At 37.6% G+C, this 23,614-nt stretch overlaps 1 pseudogene; it reads right to left on the reverse strand.

The window, feature by feature from the left end:
* Positions 1 to 15,057: 15,057 nt before the first annotated feature.
* LOC105745755 (heterogeneous nuclear ribonucleoprotein A1-like) lies at positions 15,058 to 15,894 on the reverse strand (annotated as a pseudogene).
* Between the last annotated feature and the right edge of the window lie 7,720 nt (positions 15,895 to 23,614).

Consider the following 23,614-nt stretch of genomic DNA (forward strand, 5'->3'; position numbering starts at 1 on the left):
TGTAGTATCTCTCATTCTTTTTAGTTTTTAATTTTTTAAATATTTATTTATTTATTTTGGCCTCACCCCCCTCATTGTTTTGTTCTTGCTGTCTGCCTTCTGTGTCCATTCACTATGTGTTCTTCCGTATCTGCTTGTCTTCTCTTTAGGTGACACTGGGAACCAATCCTGGAACCTTCTGGAGTGGGATAGTGGTGCTCAATCTCTTGTGCCACCTCAGCTCCCTAGTCTCTTGCTTCTCTTATTTTATCTCCTCTGTGTCTCTTTTGTTGTGTCATCATGCTACACCAGCTTTCTGCATGGGCCAGCACTCTGCATGGGGCAGCTCACCATACTGGCCAGCTCCCCTTCACCAGGAAGCCCTGGGAATTGAACCCTGGGCCCCCCATATGGTAGACAGAAGCCCAATCATTTGAACCACATCCGCGTCCCATCTCTAATTCTTTTTAGAAAGAGGCATGATATGAAAAATTAAAATAAGAAAGAACACACCATCTCCTGCTAGGTATTAATTTTCCATTTCCCCTCACTTCTATCCACTTGCAAATATAATTTTCATGCGAGAGAAATCACAAAATAGGCACAATTTTGTATGCTGCACTTTTCATTTTCCCATGTGCTATTTAGTCTTAATAACCATTATTTTCAGAGCTAAGTAATATTCCACCATAAATTGTGGATATCAATGACAACTCATATACCTTCTCTACTCATGCTTTCAAATGCCCATGTGGATCCCTCTCAGGAGTCTCAAACTCAAGATATATAATACTAAATCCATTATTTTCCCCTCCTTAAATCAGATCACGGTTCTATGTTCCCCATTAGAGGGAATATGGCACTGTCACACTCCAGTTCCCTAAATTCTCTCTGTGCCCATTCCCTCATTTCTCACATCAAAGTCAACAATTCTCATGAACTTGACCTTTTGAAATCTCTTAAATTCCTTTCCTCTTTCCACCCGCTCTGCTGTTAACCTTTGTCTTCAACCCTCACCTGAGTGTTGACACAGCTTCCTAACTATTCTCGCTTCTTCTTTCACCTTCTGCTAGGCCACCAAGGTCATCTTTCTAAAATGGATATTGATCTCCTTATTCCGCTGCTTAGTTTTATCCAGTTGCTCACCATCACTGCAGATATACTCCAAATACCTTAATCAAGCAAGCAAGGCTCTTAGCATTCTGTTCCCTTCCAACCACTCGAGCTTTCCCTCCTACCAAATTGCCCATGCCACTCTTACAAAGGGGATGAGATCTGAACCAGGACTCTGGGACAGTCATGGTCTATTGTCACTTGCTTGTATGCTGCCTCACAGAAGGGAACCCAAGGAAAGCAGAGCCTGTATTGGGGACAGGCTGGATACAGATCCCAGCAGACTGCATGCTAGCAGGAGGCAAAGAAACTAAATTCAGCCACATAGAAGTGAAAGCAGGTTTATGGCATAAAATAAGCAGTAGAGCCCAAAGAAATTCTCTGAATTGAACAGCAAGTGACTGCCATACTTTTATTTAGGGACATGAAGCTGAGACAGTCCAAGGCTGAGATTAATTTATAGCTTTGGACTACAATAGGTTCTTGTCATGAGTCACCAGAGTGTCAGACTTTCTCCCACCTCCATGTATACATGCTGGTCTTTCTGCCTGGGATCCTCTCTGTCTTATCTGCCTGGCAAAGGCACTCTCCAAGTATCCCCTCCTCTATGAAGTCATTCCTGAATCCTGTGGCAATGGAGACTGGGTGACATTTTGGGATCAGCAGAACATGAAGCACATATTGTATTTGGTAGAGAACATTCAGTTCATCTTAGAACCACAGAAAATCATTAGAAATGCATATAAAAGGAGGAAGCCCTTTCTCATGCTACTTAAAAAAGTGGAATTTGCTGTGCCTACTGTGATTTTTGATGTGGTATGTTGACAAATGGTATAAAGAAACTTTAAAAGCCTAGATGATCAAGATCAGATGGCCTGCCTAGTGACAGGCAGTTCCTGTATATGAATCAAAGGACATTGATAAACCAAGAAATGCTACACAATGTTTAAATTTTTTCTTAAACTTTTTTCAATACAGTTATAGTAAATATGTTCCTGGTTAATGGTAAAATAATTAAGCCTATCACCTACCTGCTCCTTCTACAGAATAACAGACTGAGAAAGTCAGACCTGCAGTTTGTTGGAAGGAAAGTTAATTTAGAGCTTTGAAGACCTACTCAGCAGCCAATTGGATGAACTTGATTATCAGAAAGTATTGCTTTTTGTAAATTAGATTGGTTCTTCTTTGTCTCATTTTGCATAACTATATCTGAAGAGTTAATAGTTGGACCACCATTCAGCAAGTGATTTAAACAGTTTTGCAGCTAAAAAACTTTCCTTTCTCAAGGGCTTTCTTCAACATAACGGAAATTAACAAATGAGCTACAATGAGTAAGGTTACCTAATTCCAAATACATACGTTTCTGGTATAGGTAAATCAGGAAAAATGATTTATCTCATTATCAAGGGGATTTTGCCTGCATAACTTCTCTTACTGAAGCAATTCTAGAAACACCGTGGGACCCGCACTTAGGCTTCTCAAGGGTACATACTTGGAAACAGCGTTATTAAAGAACAGAATAAGCAGAAGTGATTTTTTTTGTACTATATATAAACTGTTCTTGTAGAGACAGATGTAGAACTGTTAGTTTGGTTCTTATAGCCCCCTGATTAGAAACATTATTTAAATTCCTCTTAGACCTACCCCACGGGTAATTTAACAGCCTGAAATTGCAGATATAGATTAATTTGAGCAAATGTGTTTTCATCTCTGTCTCAAGAGACTAGTCCGGTGGTGAACCTACCTTCCTAGTTCAGCTCTCTTGTGGATGAATCTTTAGAAAAGCTTTTCCTCCTGCAATTCAGATTCCTAAATATTTATGGACCTCAGAGGAAATATTTACTACATAAAGTTCTAAAGGTTGGATAACCAGCATAAGTGTTCCACCATCAGAGTTGCATTTGCGACCTAATAAAATCGACACTAAGTGACCAAATAAAGATGGGATCCAAAACCTTCAGCTTGAGGGAATTAATTCTTGAAAATCCAACTTTCTTAAAATTGAATCATTTTAAAGGGTTGTCAGAAGACTAGCAGCTCAGGGTATTAGATTTGTTCTGCATCCAGCCCTGTTCCATGGGACAATGTTGACTCACTGTGGCTGTGCTCTAGAAGGCCCCGCACATCAGAGCAAAGGCAGCTGTTGGCCTCAGGAGGCCTGCTATGGCACGCTTCCTGTGCCTGCTAATTTGCCCTACTGGGGTTGCATAAGCCCAGCATGCTAGGCCAAGATACAACACTGCCAATGCTTATAAGCCTTTTGGTCCCTTCGCTCTGGGAAGAGGGGCACTTGAGCAGGAGCAAGCTGCCGTGCTTTTTTCTATGACAAGGATAATGGACCTGGTAGAGTTTCAGCCACCCTGGGAACTGGAAAATCACCATAGATGGGATTTGCAGATGAGAAGGAAACTAAACTGCAAAGGCATATCAAAAACCTACCTACATTTATTACATACTTACACCATCCAGCTTAAGAGAAAACAGTTTATTAGATAAAACCTCATTCAAGAAGGCAACTATTTACCTGAAGCAAGAACACAATAGAGAAGTTGTGGGTTTACAGAATAAATCATGCAGAAAATACAGAGTTCCCATATAACCCCTATTAACACTTTTCATTTGTTATAACTGAATATTAACTAAAATCCATTTGCATTCAACTCCAGGTTTGCATTAGGGTTCACTGTTTGTGTTGTACAGTCTGTTTTTTTATTTTAACTTTTATTCTAGTAACATACATACAACCTAAAATTTCCTTTTAACCACATTCAAAAATATAATTCATTGCTGTTAGTTATGTTCAAAATGTTGTGTTACCATCAGCACTATTCATTACTAAATTTTTCCGTTACCCCAAATACAATTTAAGCATTAGCACCCCATTCCCTAACCCTACCCCAGCCCCTGGTAACCTGTATTCTAGTTTCTGAAGCTATGAATTTCCTTCTTCTTGTATCAGTACAATCATACAGTATTTTTTATTTTATTTTTTTTTGGTCTGGCTTATTTCACTCAACATGATGTCTTCAAGGTTCATCTATATCATTGCACGTATCAGAACTTCATTCTCTTTTATGGATGAATAATATTCCATTGTATCTCTATATATACCACATTTTGTTTATCCATTCATCTGTTGATGGACACTTGGGTTGTTTCCATCTTTTGGCTATTGTAAATAATGCCACTATGAACATCAGTGTGCAAATATGTGTCCTATTCTCTGTTTTCAGTTCTTTTGGATATATACCTAGAAGTGGGACTGTCAAGTTTTATGGTAATTCTATATTTAACTTTCTGGGGAACTGCTAAACTGTCTTACACAGTGGCTGTGCCATTTTACATTCCCACCCAAAATCAATGTGTTCCTATTTCTCCACATCCTTGTTAATACTTGTTATTTTCCGGGTTTTGGGGGCGGGGGGGCTTTGTTTTGTCAAATTTGTGGCCATTCTAGTGGGTATGAAATGTTATCTATTGTGGTTTTGATTTGTATTTCCTTAATGGCTAATGATGTTGAGCACCTTTTCATGTGCTTTTTGACCATTTAATGTCTTCTTTGGAGAATGTTAATTCAAGTCTTCTGTCCATCTTTTAATTGGGTTGCTTTTCTTTTTGTTATTGAGTTTTAGGATTTCTTTTTATATTCTGGATATTAAACCCTTATCAGATAAGTGGTTTTCAAATAATTTCTCCCATTGTGTAGATTATCTTTTTACTTTTGATAAAGTCCTTTGATGCACAAAAGTATTTAATTTTGATGAGGTCCCATTTATCTATTTTTTCTTTTGTTGTTTGTGCCTCTGGTTTAAAGTCTAAGGAACCATTACTTAAAACAAGGCCCTGAGAATGCTTCCCTATATTTTCTTCTAGAAGTTTCATAGTTCAAGTTCTTATATTTAGGTCCTTGATCCATTTTGAGTTGATTTTTGTATATGATGTGAGATAGGGACCCTCCTTCAATCTTTTATATATGGATATTCAATTTTTCCCAGCACCGTTTGTTGAAGAGATTAGTCTTTCCCAATTGCATCATCTTGACCTCTTGTCAAAAATCCATTGGCCATAAACGTGCGGGTTGACCTCTGAGCTCTCAGCTTGATTCCATCAGTCTATATGTATGTCCTTGTGCCAGTACCATACTGTTTTGATTACTGTGGCTTTGTTTTAAAATTGGCAAGTGTTAAGTCCTCTAACTTCATTCTTTTTCAAGATGGCTTTTGCTATTCAGGGCCTCTAGCCCTTCCATATGAATTTGATAATTGGCTTTTCATTTTCTATAAATAAGGCTGTTGGAATTTTGATTGGGATTGTGTTGACTCTCTAAATAGCTTTGTGTAGAATTGGCATCTTAACATTATTTAGTCTTCCAATCCACGAACATAGAATATCCTTACATTATTTAGGTCTTCTCTGGTTTCTTTTAGCAATGTTTGTAATTTTCTGTGTATAAGTCTTTACATCCTTGGTTAGATTTATTCCTAGATATTTGATTCTTTTATTTGCTATTGTGAATGTTTTTTTTTTTCTTGATTTCCTCTTCAGATTGCTCATTACTAGGGTATAGAAACATTACTGATTTTTGCATATTGATGTACCCTTTTTGCTGAATTTTTAAGATTAAGTCAGGATCTTTGTTGTTGATTTTCAAATTTTTCTGTATATAGGATCATGTCATCTGCAATTAGGTAAAGTTTTACATCTTTCTTTCCTATTTGAACTATTGGATGCCTTTTATTTCTTTTCTTTTCTTTTCTTTGCATAATTGCTTTGGCTAGAACTTCCAGTATACTGTTGAGTAACAGTGGTGACAGTGGGCATCCTTGTCTTGTTCATGATCTTAGAAGGAATGCTTCCAGTCCTTCACCATTGAGTATGATGTTAGTAGTGGGTTTCTCATATATGCTGAGTAAGTTTCCTTATATTCCTAGTTTTCTAAGTGTTTTGTCAAGAAGTGGTGCTGGATTTTGTCAATTGCCTTTCCTGCATCAATTAAGAAGTTTAAGAGTTTTTTTCCTTTGTTCCCTTAAGGTGATATATTACATTATTTGGTATTCTTTTGTTGAACCAGCCTTGCATACCTGGGATAAATCACACTTAAAAATCATGGCATATAATTCTTTTAATATCCTAGGGGATTTGATTTGCTAGTATTTTGTTGAGGTTTTTGCATCTCAATTCTTAAGGGATATTGGAGTGGAACTGCCTTTCAGGGGCCATTTATGCACCTACCACCAAAGGGGAAGTTTGCTGTAGGCTGGGGTAGTCAGAGTTTGCTTCTAATCTCTGAGATGATGGGTCTTGAGTAGCAGTACCTTTATAGGTGGCTCAGATTTCAATGGCAGGCCAAAGAAGTTGGGCATTCAGTGTGGAGGGAGCAGCAGGTTGAAAGGTCATCATGTGTGTTTAGCAAATGAGCCATAAATCCATATGTCGAGTCCATGGGGAGTGATTATCATTGTTCATCAATCCCTGGTAGAGGACATGTATTAATGAGCTGGATTCATCAGCTTGGGCAATTAGGATGGAGCCAGATTTTGCAAACTCTTGAAAGACAAGTAAAGAAGCCCAAACTTGATACAATAGGCCACAAGGAATCACTAAGGATTCTTAAATAGAGAAGTTACATGATGACTAATTTTCTAGGATCCTAAACATATTACTACATCCTCAGCAAACGCCCTTTTGTTTATCCTATCTCATTAGCAAAACCTAAGTCACTATATTCATTATTTTCCGAAGGTATCTGTTTTTGGAAATGTTAACAGCAGTTCAGTATAATTCCACAATAAAAAGATTCTACTACTGTATTTAGTCATTTCCATTAGCAAAAAAAAAAAAATGTATACATATATACATTTCCATACTTTGCCTGAAGAAATGTCTCTTCATGAGCAATTATTTATACATCTGGCTTATAATAAAATCATATCATGCAAATTGACTGGATCAACTGGTTATAATCATGAAATTTTGATTATAACAAGATGGGGGCTTTACAATATTCCATTTAAGGAGAAAGGAAATGCTAGTCAGCAACCCAACCAGGAAAAACTATTTTGATACATAAATTATGCAGCTTTGTGTTTATTCAATTAAGTTAATCCTAAATGAATCCTTCTGTGAAAACTCTATATAAACACTGCAACATACAACTGGAAAGCAATGCTGAGGGGATGCCTGCAAGGAGGGTTGCCGATTGGATCTATCCCACCAAGGAATAACTCCAGTTGCTTGTTCACTTGACTCCACAGACATCTCCAACAGTGTAAGATCAGGTTTAATAAAAACTCAGTCTGGCTTCAGGGCCGTGCAAATCCAGGTGAGGCCTCACAAGTCCTTAAAATTTGATTGTTTGGGGCTGCAGCAACACCCCAGTTTGATGGAGGTTTTATTAAATCTGTGAGAACCTTAAGAAGACATTTTTTTTTTTTAAAGGCAATATGGAGTATTGAGGGAGCTGTGCTTGTGGGCACATATTGAAAGCTCCATTTTAGTATTTGGATTTGATGGGCAATTTTACCTTTTCGTGACACTATATTGAGTAAAGCAGGCCAGTATTGGAATACCCGTATGTATTAGCTATAATTCCTTTTCTACATTAATAATAAATAATGAACCTAGCTAGGTTAAAACTTAAAGCTATGAAAATCTTCACACTTCAGGAAAGGATTGTTACCTCTCTACAGCCTGCTTCAATACTGGCATCCTTCTCTGGGCCCGTGTAACAATCGCTTGGAAGCTCAGACTTGATTTCTAGTTGATAGAGAGGCTCCGTGATATAAACTCAAACTATTCTTTCTTATCTAAAGATATAATTGACACTGATTTCACTATTTGATTGCACTGAAAGCAACTGGTGTCCCAAATAAGAGGAACAAGAGAGAGATGGAAAAGGGACAGCTGGAAAACATTATCTCCCCTGAGAAAACGACGCTGGTGGTCAGTCAGTCTTGCAGGATTTCGAGATAACAATAAGTGAAAACTTTTTGTGATGCTTCCCCCCAAATATGGGTTATGTTAAAATTCCACAAAATGAACATTTTAATTTGATGTCTATGGTTACCAAAAGAAACATTTTCAAATTGTTATTCATTGTAGTAATTTAACCTTTCCAAGCCATCTGGAAGATGCAAAAAAATTGGAAATCACCAATGGTAAACATGGTATCTTGTTTTTCTTTCTGCCACTACCATTTAAGTTAAGACTCGTGTAGATTCTTAGTGCTCATGTAGTTCTATTGAGAGACTTTTTTTTTAAATGCAACAGAAAAAGTCTAGTGCTGTCAAAGGGAGAAAAACCCAATGCATTTGGATGACTCATCAAAATTCTAACCTCCACCAAACTTTGGAAATACTAATGGTCAATCAGAAGGGGCTCTGCTAGAGGGCCACCAAGGTGACAGACTAAGAAAGTATTCCTGGGTTACTTTGAATAGAATGATGTGCAACTGTGGACTTTTCAAGTAAGGTTTATGGGTCTCGTAAAATAATCCCCTAGAACCAGAAATTCCATGTCTTGGGCTCGTAGTCAGCTCAACATTTTCCTACCACTAGTGTTCTCCAACTTTTTATAGCATGGCATAAATGAAAAATAATAGAACAGATTCCCAAGGTTGTTTAACGTTTTTAAAGGCTATTCCAGCTACAACTTAAACTGAAATGTTGTTTTTTTCCTGCTCAAAAACATAAAAGAAAATGTCCCATTGCAGTCTGAACTGAAGTTCCTTATGTTCAAGTTGCCAGTGATAATTCTTTTAAGATTTCCTTTTTGGGAATTGGCTCTCTAATTACTGAGTATTTTGAAAGAGACATCATTTAGAAATGAAATGCTGAAGCTCATGCTTGGGGACTAGGGCAACATTCTGGCTTTGGTCAAGCATGGGCACTGCAATCTTTCAGATACATGAAGACTGATAAACAGCTTTAACATTTCCCATTTCCCACTTTAACTGTCTTCATTTTCTCTACGTCCTCTCTGTACCTAACATGGTACTTTACTCAGAGTAGGCCTTTAACAAGTTGTTAAACTGACAAGAACCTGCCTACTCCGAATTTTCTAAAACATTCATACAATGACTAAAAATAAATTTTATACTCCAGTATAAAAAGATGCCTACCTACTCCTATTTTGAAAAACTGCATAAAAAATTTAACAGTATAACTTCTCAAAATAAGTAAAACTGGTCCTTGCCTGACAAACTTCCTTTATCAACTCAGTTATTCATTCATTGAATCAACCATTTTTAACTGAATACCTACTGTGTACTTGATCTTTTCTTAGATGCATGGTTTTCAACTATGATCATACAATGGGATGGATAGGTTATCTGACATAAAACCTTCTTCTAGATGATTTTGTGCTTTCTGCACCAGAGTGAAACGTTACAGAAGGTTGAAAGCCAAGTTTAAGACAGGGCTGAGTTCTTAATTTCTCTTGACTTCATCCTTCTCCTCACTACTCTCAGTTCCTTTTTCTCTACCTCTATTAAGCCCAAAGGTTATAATTACATTTCATATTGGAAATTTTCTTTATCTATAAAGGAGCTAAAGAATCTGCTTACAAAATGTCCATCTTGTTCAAATAAAGTTGCTAGCCATCATGTTTGCATATCAGCTCTGGTTTCCCTCATCCTCTTAGTCTTAGGCAGCTGTAGCATGAGAAACCCTCAGAAAGATTACTAACAACATGATGGTTACCTCAAATTCCAATCACCTTTGGACGCCTCAAAAAGAAGTTACATTTATTTTGCCCTCTTCTGTGTGTCTCTTCCCCAGCCTTCTCTTTCCAAAATATCACCGAAGATACCTTCCCCTGGTTCCATCAGTGGCTGGTTCCTCAGTGATTCCAGGCTCTGACACGTCAGCTTCCACTCCTCTCACCTCTGAGTCTAGCCCAGGTCACTCTTGTCATGGGCTGAGGTATGAAAACAGACCACAGCGCATTTATTAAAATCTCTGAGACAATTCCTCCACTGCTTCCTACTGACTAATATATACCACCTATTCTCTCCTAAGCAGCTTCTAAAGCAGGTTTATAAATTTGTTGTTTAGGCAGCCTTCATGACAACAGCCAGACCTTCCCTGGGCTAATAATTGTCTCTTATAGGTAATTTTTTAGGCTAGTTCTCATTTGTCTTACTAATCTATTTGCTCCTACAGCTAAATAGCAGATCCCCACATACCCTCTGTAATTTTCTAACAAGCAGAATTCCAATTCCCCATAAAGAAATTCTGCTTTAAAGTGTAATTAAAGATCATCTAAGAAAAACAAGGCCAATTTTGTACAACCCACAAGCATTTTTTTTCCCCACTGCCAGAAGGAAGGGTGTTTAGGGGGAACTAAAAATCATTTGCAAAATTATAAACAAGTTTATGCAACCATTTTGATCAACAGCACTTGTTATCAAGTAATATATCTAATATTAAGGTAATGGATCTTAAAAGGAATAGACTGAATAAAAATCATCTGCTATTCAGCAGGCATTATTAAACATGCAATTACTAATTCAAAGTACAACCGTTTAGGTTTTTTTAGAGATGTGGATTTACAGAAAAATCTTGCATAAAATACAGGGTTCCCATATACCACCATATTATTAACACCTTGAATTGGTATTGTATATTTATTACATTTGTTTACATCTGATGAAAGCATATCTTTATAGTTGTACTATTAACTATAGTCCATGGTTTAACTTAAGGTTCACTGTTTATGTTGTGCAGTTCCTTGGATTTTAAAAAAATTTTTATTCTAGAACCATATATACAACCTAATGTTTCCCCCTTTAAACCACATTAAATATATGATTTGAGTATTAATTACATTCACAATGTTGTGCCACCACCACTATCCATTACCAAAATTCATCTATCGTCTCACATAGAAACTCTGTACATTTTAAATCTTATCCCTATTACCTATCCTCTCTCCATCCCCTGATAACCCATATTCTAGATCCTGACTGTATGCGAACAATATTCATTTTGTTCAGTCCAGCTTATTTCACTCAACATGAGGTCTTCAGGAGTCAGCCATGTTGTAGCACGTGTCAGAACTTCATTCCTTTTTATGGCTAATAACATTCCATTTTGAGTATATACACATTGTCTTTATTCATTCATTGGTTGATGGACACTTGGGTTGCTTCCATCTTTTCTTCAAATGCTGCTCTCAATTTTCTTTAGTATAAACCGAGAAGTGGGCTTTCCAGGTAATTTCTGGATATAGGGTCATTCTATACCAGCTTTCTGAAGAACTGCCAAACTCTCTTCCACAGCAGCTATACTACTTAACATTCCCACCAGCATAGAGTAAGTGTTCCTATGTCTCCACATCCTCTCCAACAATTGTAATTTTCTGGTTTTTTAATAACAGTTTTCTAGTGTGTGTGAAATGATATCTCATTGTGGTTTTGATTTGTATTTCTTTAATGGATAATGATGTTGATCATCTTTTCATGTGCTTATTAGCCATTTGTATATATTCTTTGGGAAAATGACTATTCTAGTCTTTTGACCATTTTTTAAGTGTGTTGTTGAGTTGAAAGATTTCTTTATATATTCCAGATATTAAACCTTTATCAGATGTATGTTTTCCTTTTTAGTTGTGGAGTCAGTAATAAGATTCCTTTTTTCATATCTGATTTTAGTCATTTGTGTCTTCTCTCTTTTGTCTTTGTCAGTCTAAATAAAGATCTGTCAATTTTATTGATATTTTCAAAGAACCAATTTTTTTGTTTTGTTGATTCCCTCTATTGTCTTTTTATTCTCAATTTCATTTATCTCCACTCTAAGCTTTGTAATTTCCTTCATTCTGCTAACTTTGGGTTTAATTTCTTTTCTTTTTCTGGATCTTCTAGTTTTGAAATTAGGTCTCTGATTTGAAATCCTTCTTCTTTTTTAATGTAAACATTTAAAGCTATAAATTTCCTTCTCAGAACCTCCTTTTTTATATCCTATAAGTTTTGGTATGGTGTATTTTCATTTTCATTCACTCAAGATATTTCCTAATTTCACTTTTGATTTCCTCTTTAATCCATTAATTGTTTAAGAATATGTTGCTTAATTTCTTCATATCTGTGAATTTTCCATTTCTTACTCTGTTATTGATTTCTAGCTTCATTCTGTTGTGGTCAGAAAAGTGCTTTGTATGGTTTCAATACTTTTAAATTTATTGAGAATTGTTTCATAACCTAAGATATGGTCTATCCTGGAGAATGAGCCATGTGCACTTGAGAAGAATGTGTATTCTGTTGTTGTTGGGTGAAGTGTTCTACACATGTCTTTTAGATTTAGCTGTTTTAGAATATCATTCAAGTCTTGTATTTCCTTATCAATCTTCTCTCTAGGTTTCCATCCATTATTGAAAGTTGTGTGTTAAAGTCTCCTACTATTATTGTAGAATCATCTATTTCTCCCTTCACATATGTCAGTATTTGCTTTATGGATTTTGTCTCTGCTGTTAGATGCAGATATATTTATAATTGTTACTTTTTGTTGAATTGATTCCTCTATCAGTATATGATGGTCTTTGTCCCTCATAATAGTTTTTTATTTAAAGTCCATTTTATCTGTTATTAGTATAACTTCCCCAGCTCTCTTTTGATTACTACTTGCATGGTGTATTTTTCCATCCGTTCACTTGCAAACTATTTATGGCTTTGAATTTAAGGTGAGTCTCTTGTAGACAGCATATAGTTACATCATGCTTTTTCATCCATTGCTAGCCTCTGCCCTTTGACCAGAAAGTTTAACCCATTTACATTTAAAGTCATTACTGATAATACTTTCCTCTGCTATTTTGCTATTTTAGTCTTTATAAGTCTTATTCCTTTTTTGTCCCTCAAATCTCCCATTAATACCTACTTTCATTTTTATTTGATTTTTATATTGTACTATGAGTCCCTTCTCATTTCTATCTGGATATAGTTTTCATATATTTTCCTTGTGGTGGTTACCATGGGGTTAAAACTGAACATACTAAATATATTTGATTTGATACCAACATGACTTAAATAGTGTTTTAGTTTGCTAAGCTGCTCAAAGCAGATACCACGAAATGCATTCACTTTAACAGTGGTGATTTATTAGCTTCCAAACTTACCATTTTGAGGCTGAGAAAAATGTCCGAATCAGGGCATCATCAGGTGATGTTTTCTTCTGTCACATGGCAAGACACATGTGACTCCTCTGTCACATGGCAAGACACATGGTGGCACCTACTGGTCTCTCCCTACTCTTCTATATTTTTTTGCTTTCAGCTTCTTGTTTCTGTGGCCTTCTCTCTATATATTCATCACATTTGAAAAGGACTCCATAAGAATATTAAGATCCCCTGGGTCACACCTTAAATGAGGTAAAATATTCAAAAGGTCCTTCTTACAACAGGTTTGCACCCACAGGAATGGATCGGCTTTAAGGACATGATTTTCTGGGGTACATAGTTTCAAACCACTACAAATAACATACACATAATTTGTACTTGTTACAAATTATATCTTTGTACACTGTATGCCCCAAATCATAAATTTATCAAGCTTTTTTAACATCTGTAGGAAGTGAAAAATTGAGTTACACAGCAAAAAATAAAAAAACACAATACAACAGCACTGACATTTATATTTACTGAAATGGCTATCTTTACTGGAGGTTTTTATTTCTTTATGCCACTTTGAAAGAAGAACTCACTTTAGCATTGCTTGTTGGGCAGGTCTCATGGTGATGAACTCCTTCAGCTTTTGTTTATCCAGGAATGTCTTAATCTCTCCCCCATTTTTGAAAGAGAGTCTCATTGAATATAAAATTTGGAGTTGGCTATTCTTTTCCTTCAGCATTTTAAGTATTTCAACCTACTGCCTTATTACTCCAATGGTTTCTGGTGAAAAATCAGCACTTAATCTAATTGGGACTCCCTTGTACATAACACATTGTTTTACTCTTACAGGCTTTCAGAACTCTCTCCTTGTCCTTTGTATTTCACAGTTTGATCAGTACATTAAGGGGTGTATTTTTATTCAAGTTTATCTGGTTTGATGTTCTCTGGGCTTCTTACATGTGCATATTCAAGCCTTTTATTAAGTTTGGGAAGATTTTTGTTATTATTTCTTTAATTATTTCTTCTGCCCCTTTCTCTCTTTCTTCTCCCTCTGAGACTCCCATAATGTGTATGTTGGTCTCTTAGGCCATTTTTTATAATTGTTTTTTCTTCCTCTCCTCTGCCTGACTCATTTCAATATTCTTGTCTTCAAGTTCACTGATTCTTCCTTCTACCTGTCCCACTCTGTTGTTGAAACCCTCCTGAGAATTTTTCATTTCAGTTATTGTAGTCATCAACTTTAGCAGTTCTGTTTGATTCCTTTTTAAATTTTTCTATCTTTTTATTGAGAGTCTCATATTTTTCATTCATTGTTTTCCTGGTATCCTTTAGTTCCTTCTCTATGGCTTCTTTCTTCTCCTTGAACAGACTGAAAATAAGTTTTTAAAAGTCTTTGTCGGGTATGTTCACGGTTTGGTCTTCTTTGATGTTTTCTGGATTTTTATCCTCTTGCTTTGGATGGGCCAACATTTTCCATTTTATGTTGTTTATTTGTCTTATAATCTTGGTTTCACAACATACATTTTTTAAAAGAGACCCATTTATTCAGCATCTTGATCAGATTATTACATTTAGCAATCGACAGCATGGGTGCAAAAAAAAAAGTCTACATTAAAACCCTCTGTTGGAATGCTTTACATTTTCCACAGAACAGAAACTAAAATAGTCTATCATACAATTAGTCACGAATACAGTCTTTGTGGGGTTTTTGCCCATACACATGAGTATTGTCTAAGACATGTCTTCTTTGTAGAAGCCAGGCCCTGCCACCACTGTGCTTGGCTGAGTTCACAAATCTGTTGTAACCTGTAGCTTCCCTGGCACTTCTCTGGCTCTCCTCTCCTGCTAAGCTTTGTTTCCTTGCAGTAATTAAAACCTTCTTCCACTGCTGTAGCTACTGCTACTGCTGGAACTTCCATAACCACCTTGGTTTTGTGGTTTGGCAAAGTATTGGTCTCTACCTACTTAAGGATCAGCACTTCTGCCTCCAAAGTTTCCTCCCTTCATGGACCCAGAATTTGAGGACAGATTATTGTAATTGCCAAAATAATTATAGCTTCCACCACCTCCACAATTGCTTCCATCATTACCAAAGAGCCATTAGAGCCATCCCCACTGCCAACATAGCCACCACCACCTCGGCTGCCACCAAAGCCACCTTGATCACTGAAATTTCCTACATGATCAAAGTTGTCATTCCCACTAAAGTCACCTCCATGACCACCATCAAAGTCTCCACAACCACTTCAACCTCTTTGGCTGGATGACGCGTTGGACATCTCTTGCTTAGACAGGCCTTTCCTTATACAAGGTTGTGGCTATTCACAGTATGGTATTTCCAAATGACAATCTTACATACAGCATCATGGTCATCAAAAGTTACAAAAGCAAAGCCTCTCTTCTTGCCACTGCTACAGTCAGTCATGATTTCAATCACTTCAATTTTCTCATACTCCTCAAAATAATCTCTTAGGTGATGCTCTTCAGGGTCTTCTTTAATGCCACCAACAAAGATCTTTTTCACAGTTAAGTGGGCACCTGGTCTTTGAGACAGCCCTCTTTGGTTCCACAACTATTCCATTCCCCTAGTGTGGCCTTGCATTCACGGCTGCATTGACTTCTTCCACAGTGGCACATGACAAACCCAAAGCCTCTGGAACACTTGGTGTTTGGATCTCTCATTACCACTTCCTCAGTGGTATCCATGGGCAGAAAGCACAATATACATTTTAATATTTTAAAATTTTAACTCTGTGATTTATTTCTTGAGACAACTGTTTTTTGAGTTTGTAATCAGCTGGTGAAATGACTGATAATTTTGAGTGTCAGGAGCTAACAAAACCAAGCAAACCTAAGCAAATACTCCTTTCACCATCTTTGTAAAATGACCTTATATTGACTGGTGCTCTCCATCAGAATGCAGTCCTCTTATCAGGAACATCAGCCAAGGTAAATGCAAAGTACAGGATACTCCCTGTCTTTTGTGGGCCTGTATCTTGTCCTGGGCTTATGTTTGTTGGTGGCTGTAAGAGGTCCCCTGTTTACAAGAGTTTGAATGCCCCCTCTACTTCTCAAGAAACAAACCTTCTCTCTCTTCTAGGTGTTACAGTGCAGGACTTAAAGCAGTTAAGCCTTTGCTCCAGGCTATCCTCCTTAATAGTTTCTTACACTACTTTTGTTGCATAGAACAGGGCTTCTTAATCAGGGGTCCATGACGGTGAGCTTGATTTGAAAAAAATCAACTCGTTTAGATGTCCAGCATGATATGCACATTGCCTTGTCAAATACTACACCACACTTTAATGCTCTTATTCAAGATAAACAGTCTGCACATTGACATGTATTTAAAAAATAAAATTTAACTTTAACTTTCCTATATTTTTGATATATTGGATAATATTATTTAATGTGTTAAGAAAGTATAGTATTTGTTTTATTTTAGTAACTGTATTTCAATATATGTAACTGATTTCCTTCATAATTTTATTTTATGAATTTAAAAGCATTATTCTTGTGGGGACTTGGTGTGTGATATATTTATTAAATAATATACAGTATAGTGTGGACTTAGAATGATTTTTATTTTGATGTAGCGTGTTCTGAGTGCAGTGGGTAACTGCCTGCAAAAAGGGTAGTAAGGATGGTGGAGATGGTTTTATAATGCCGTGGGAAAAAAATTTCCAAATATTTGCAGAAAATGACTTTGAACAGATGTCGAACCATGTTAGGTTATCAGGTATTGAAATTATGGGAAAGTTGTAAAACATAATTTTGAATAATCCTAAGATTTAATTTAAAGATATGCCAATGTTGAGAGTCATAAAACTATCTGCCGCTACCTTCTGAGAAGGGGTCCATGATAGTCACTGGACTGGCAGAGGGGTCCATGGCACAAAAAAGGTTAAGAACCCCCCTGGCCAGGAGGACAAATTCTGAAGAGGGCACACTGGAGAAGAGTTTCAGAGTCACTCTTTCCCAGAGGTACAAGGCCAGAGACCCACAACGGGAGCAGTGGCCAGCTCTAAACTCTCCTGGAGAGGGATGAGGGAGGGTTCAGGAAGGGCACCAGGAGCTGCTTCCACAGTTCCCCAAAGCTGTGCTTTCTTGGCTTGATCCCAGCAAACGCAGTCTTCTACTGTCCTCCACAGATCTGAGGGAGTAACCATCTTTAAGTCTCCTCTGCTGCCATTGTCTGTTGTAGGTTGGAACAGTGGCCGCCCCAGAGCCTGGCTGCCAGCGACCCAGAGCAACTAATCAGAAGCAATGATTGGTGATCGGCCTGCACACTCACACTCTCAGGATCTTAGGAAAGTGTACTTTCATGTCCCAGCAAGCTTAGCCATGGGCCAGACTGCACTGCTGCCTGTGGTGAGAGGGGGAACTGGGCAATGGTAACTAGTAGAGAGAGAGCAATTTACTGGTATTTAGCATCATTTACCAGCCTCTTCCTCCCACTCTTCCCTTGATGTTGTAACGGTGTTCTACTGGACTCTGGAGTTTCAAAATAGTTCCTGCAGGCAGTTCCTGCCTGTTGAATCCTCGTTCTGGTGGAATGGCTGGTTCTTGGAGTTCCCTACTTGCCATCTTCCCACAGTTCTCCTCTTTACTGTTTTAAAAGGGCAACTAAGGCAGAACTTGCTTTATGAGTTCCTATTAAATTAGCATTGATTTTGTTTTACTGCCAAGTTAAAGAAATATCAACATTAAGTAGTTCTTTAACCCTATTTGAAGTGTGTACACTTACACTGAATTTAATCCACAGGTTGTTTATCTTGCTATTTACAATGAAACAAAAAAAAAAAATTGATCTCAGCATAGAAGTTTTTTGCACAGCTATAGAAAAAACATGGCTATTAGAGAAATTGTTAGAAAGAAGCACTACACTACTGAATAGAACACAAGATAGTTTACACTGCTCAGACATAAACCAACTGAAGTGCTGTCCAATGATAAATAACTATTGCCTGCATTTGAGTCATTACAGAAGGGAAGGCTTCACTTAAAGCATATATTGACATGTACCAAAGTTATTTTCTCAATGCCTCTTATGTTTGTAAATACTTAGCATTGTTCAGAGGCAAATGCAAAAGACAGGGAATATACATACATTAAACAGGTAATAAGTACAATTTTTCTGATAAAGAAAGGCCATTCAAATGAGAAGGAAAAGCAATCAAACATTGAAACATAAAAATTCAAAAAAGCTATGGCAAAACATGGTACACTGCTGGCAGGGGTGTCGAAACCATCCATGGATGTCAGCACGTGGAGCTGTCTTGCTGATACCTGCAAAGGTGGCTTGAAAAAGGTGTTGTTACAAATGTGAAAGCAACGTGTTACACTCTCCTATTTTGCAAGAACTTGATCTTTTTTCAGATTATTTGAATGTAAAATTGATTGAAAAAGGGACAGCTATTAGACTTGTGCCAAAAGGCCTTTCCATAATAGAAATGTACTAGTCATTTTGAAATTTAATCATAACCCTCAGCTCTTCCTAAGTGCCTAGTAACAATTTCTTTTAAAGTACTGCATAACTTTAAATGAATTTTCCATATTCTGTTTTTCTCTAACTTAGTTATGTTAAGATAAGCTGAGCATCTCAGGAGTTTCCTTTTTTTTTTTTAAGTAAAACCAAGAAAATTAGAAAGTGGAAACAAATTCTATGATCGAGATAATTCAAAGCACTGTCAGTCATTAAAGACCTCATTCCCAAAGCCCAACAGGTGTCTCAAGGATCCTGGTGTGTGAGAGCCACCAACCTGTCCACCCAAGGTTCTTGCTCAAATAATACAACTTGTTCTTCTCCTACTGATATTGTGTACTTGTTTTAGCAATATACCTCAGGGTGTAGGGGAACTAAAATTTATTATACCTTTACCATGTGGCATTAATGTATCTAATCCTCACCAGAGCCTGATGCATATCTCCATCTTACAAGAGAGGAGAGTTCCACACAGAGAACAAGTCTTAGGATGACTTCAGTCAGTCAAATAGGCTGGAGGCTTGCCTGTCAGCTAGCAGGATCAATAGAGACCCAGAAACATCAGACATTTGACAACCTTTCCTGACCAGCTGCAAAAATCCAATTTTGCAATTTATGGTTTCCAAGTTTTTTTGTTAAATTGCACACTGCTACCAGTTAAAAAGAAAAAAAAACTCCTATGCATCAACCACAATACAAACATTAATTTATTATAAATTATATCATGTATAATATATAATTGCTGTCAATAGCTAATATCTTAAGACATAGTATCAGCTTAGGGGTAAGTTCATAGCTTTAAAATACTGGATGCAAACCACAGGACAAATAGCCTTTCTGATGATTTTGACTATTTTCGTGAAAGTGTGATTAGCTCAATGTTGATTTGACTGCGTGAAGAAGAGCCCGTCTGGCAGTGAATGATCAGTTCTTTCATTTTTCTTGTGAGTGCTTCTTCTGCACTTTTACTACTATATTCAACCAGTTTCTTTACAGGAATCTTTTTAAATGACTTGCCTATTTTGTGAGTTTTTTATTTGATTTGATTTTAACAAGATAGCATTGTCCATAACACACTTGACACAGAGAAGGTACTACGTCTACGGGAGTCAGCGTCCCACAGGCACCTCCACCCGCTCCTCCCCTCAGTGCAGTGCTCCATTCCCAGACATCTGGGGGCATCATGTGATTTGCTCACCACCCCAGTGAGGCAACAGCGCCCACTGGTATCGCAGATAATTAGTGAAGCTTGACTTCATTATTTTTGGATAAATGAATATAACTGTTAATATTTCCTTCCTCTACTCTATTGCCCATCTGGCTCATCCCCTGCAGTGCCAGCCCCTACTTTGGATACAACTGCTCTAACAAAGAGAGTTAGAAGTTAGCCTAGATAATACATAAACACTGCCTTCAAAGCAAGGTCTTCTTGGTTCATTTTAACTAACTTCCCAGGATATGCGTGCCTAAATTCACAAGGCAGAGTAAGGGGATAGAGACATATTAGACAGTGGTTAAAAGCTCCTAGTCCTGCCATTTGCTAACCCTCTGAGCTTACATCGTCAAGGGTTGTGAAGATTAGTTGAGCAACACTTTACAAAATACTTAGCTCAGGTGTCATAAAGTGAGCACTATAAATATTAGCAGAGTTACTACAAAATAGTTAACAATAAAATATTTTAATGGCCAATCTCCTATTATCTTCCCACTCATTAGGAAAACCTTATCTTTATCATGTAGTTTTCATAGATAAAGAGTTCCTTCCACAAGCAAAGGCTGATTATATCGACAGATTGTTGCACCCAAAATAATCCAAATGAATCCTAAACATTTACCTGAGTTCATAAGAGACAGATTCAACCAAAAATACAATTTACAAAACTGATGGGGTGGGGAGTGGAGAGTGGGTTATATGGGAACCTCTTATGGTTTTTTTTTTTTGTTTTTTTTTAATGTTTTTTAATGTAACATGCCTTGTGATCTATTAATTTAAAAATTTTTTAAAAAATAAAATAAAGAAAACAAAAATAAATAAATAAAAATGAAGTAAGAAATAAAAAAACACATTTTTTATACTGTTTTTTTTTAATTTTTTTATTTTTTATTGACTTTGTAATAATATTACATTAAAAATATATATGTGAGGTCCCATTCAACCCCATCCCCCCACCACCCCCTCTCCCCCCCCCAACAACACTCGTTCCCATCATCATGACACATCCATTGGATTTGGTAAGTACATCTTTGGGCACCTCTGCACCTCATATACATTGGTTCACATCATAGCCCATACTCTCCTCCATTCCATCCAGTGGGCCCTGTGAGGATTTACAATGTCTGGTGATTGCCTCTGAAGTACCATCTAGGGCAGCTCCATGTCCCAAAGACGCCTCCACCTCTCATCTCTTCCTGCCTTTCCCCATACCCTTCGTCCACTATGTCCACTTTTCCCATTCCAATGCCACCTCTTCTATGTGGACATTGGATTGGTTGTGTCCATTGCACCTCTATGTCAAGAGGAGGGTCAGATTCCACCTGGATGCTGGATGCAATCCTCCCATTTTCAGTTGTAATCACTCTAGGCTCCATGGTGTGGTGGTTGTCCTTCTTCAACTCCATCTTAGCTGAGTGTGGTAAGTCCAATAAATCAGATTGTAGGTGCTGGAGTCTGTTGAGGCTCAGGATCTGGCTATCACATTGTCAGTCCAGAGATTCAAATCCCCTAAATATATCTTAAACCCCAACATTAACTGCACCTCCAGCACATTGGCATGAAAGTCTTATGAAGGGAGATCCCATCTGAGTCCAGATTCATCACACATAAACACCATTTCCAAAGAGGGGCCATCTGCCCTGGTAGTTAACCCCATCGGCCATGACCATAACTCCCGTGGGTCTCTTTAGCCCTCAAAGGAACCAATATCTGGGGGTTGTATCTGCTTTATCTGTCTCTCTGACTCTGCTCAGTTGTGCATGAGGGCAAAACTTCTGCCAGCCTCCAGACTCTTTTTTAGAAACTCGTAGCCATATAAACTCATTTCTCCTTTCCATTTCCCCCTTACTTTAGGTCAAACAGCATTTTAAAGTCATGGTATTTTATGTAGACATGGATATTCTGCTGATCCGCATTGAACCTTCCGTATAAGGTCATTTTCCAGTTGCATCATCAGTTGGTAGTTGATAGTGGTCCCTCGTTGCCAGGGGGGCTCATCCCCGGGTGTCATGTCCCACGCTGGGGGGAAGGCATTGCATTTACATGCTGAGTTTGGCTTCGAGACTGGCCACATTTGAGTAACATGAAGGCTGACAGGAGGAAATTCCCAGGCACAAAGTTGTTCTAGGCCTTGTTCTTATTTTGGGTTTATCAGCTCACAAGCATAGTCATTAGCATCAGGGGCTCACTGTTGAACCCTCACTCCCTCCCGGTCCCCGCCACTGTACCTGGGAGACTGTCGCTGCTCCCCTAGGGACCACGACAGAGCACCACTGGCCAGGAACCCAGTACCCCCCCTACTGTGGTTTTTAATTGTTGCCACTATGAGTATATCCAAACATTACCATGCACCCTGGACATATGTTCTGTACAGCTCCCTGTCAGCCATATATCACCTGTCATTGGTACCCCATACCAGTATCCCTCCATTGCCATTGTTGAAACACTCTGTGATCCAGAACTCCCTGAAATTTGAAGCCCAATATAATTTCATGGTCCCTTACTAGGGAATGGCATATAGCGATGAGCTTAAAGGATAGATAAAGAACTTGGATAAAGTTAGATAAAGAACTTAGATAAAGAATGTTGACTTGAAAAAATTCCACATCCTATCTTTTTCTTTTTCTTTCCCCCCCCCCCCCCCCCAATTATTCAGCTTTTCTTCACAGGAGTCCTAGACCACAGCAATGTATATATATAATATACAGCACTCCCACACATCCACCAGAAAACCTTTTCCCTTCCACAGTGATACTCTTACGCCCTATTCATATCATATTTACTTAAAGTGATGTACAGAGTCTGAGACATTAGCTTTCTAACAAGGTGACATCTGTGCTTACATTGTGGTGCATACTTTAGGATACACAGTTCTTTACATTTTTAGTTATCCTATGTTTTACATTATGGTTTACATTATCAGTCTGTCATCTCCTATATGTTATAGTGTAATATTACATGTTTTATATCCATCCTTGTGTACTCTCAAGAAACTCCTCTCTTACCCCCCATTTACTTTGGTTCCACACATTTAACGTCCATTTTCCCTTCCACCTTGGTGTCCTCAGTGATAGCCAACCTCCTTTTCCTGAGGAGCCACTTCCAGAGATAGATGGAATAGTGTTCAGGTCCTAACTTACTCAACTGCCCCAATGCCCTGGGAGCCACCCTTTCTCTTGAGGGATACAGTTCCCTCTATTTGATGGCATTAGTCCTCCCCAGGATGTGGGTCCACCCCCACTCTCACTACTTGGGTTTATACCCCATGGTGTCACCCACTCTGGCAGAATGAGCATTTAGACATTCAAAAAAACACATTTTTAATTAGAGAAGTTGTACATTTATTTTTTTTTTAATCTTGCAGAAAGTAAACAATTCCCATATACTCCACTCACCAACATATGCACATGCACACACACACAGAGTTTTTCCTATTATTAACTAGTTGCATTAGTGTGGTACTTTTGTTACACTTGATGAAACAATATTATTCTAATTACAGTCTTAACGGTAGTCCATAGTTTATATTAGGGTTCCCTGTGTTGCGCAGTTCTATGGTTGTCTTAAATTTTTAGTCTGGGAACATATATACAATCTAAACTTTCCCATTTTAACCACCTTCAAACATAATTCAGTGGTAAAACACACATTTCTGTTTGGTTAGAATAGATCAATACTGTCCAGATCAGCAGCATCAATATCATTAAAAATGTGCTGCAAATATATCTTCT

The sequence above is a fragment of the Dasypus novemcinctus genome, chromosome 4, assembly GCF_030445035.2.
Source record: "Dasypus novemcinctus isolate mDasNov1 chromosome 4, mDasNov1.1.hap2, whole genome shotgun sequence".
NCBI lineage: Eukaryota > Metazoa > Chordata > Mammalia > Cingulata > Dasypodidae > Dasypus > Dasypus novemcinctus.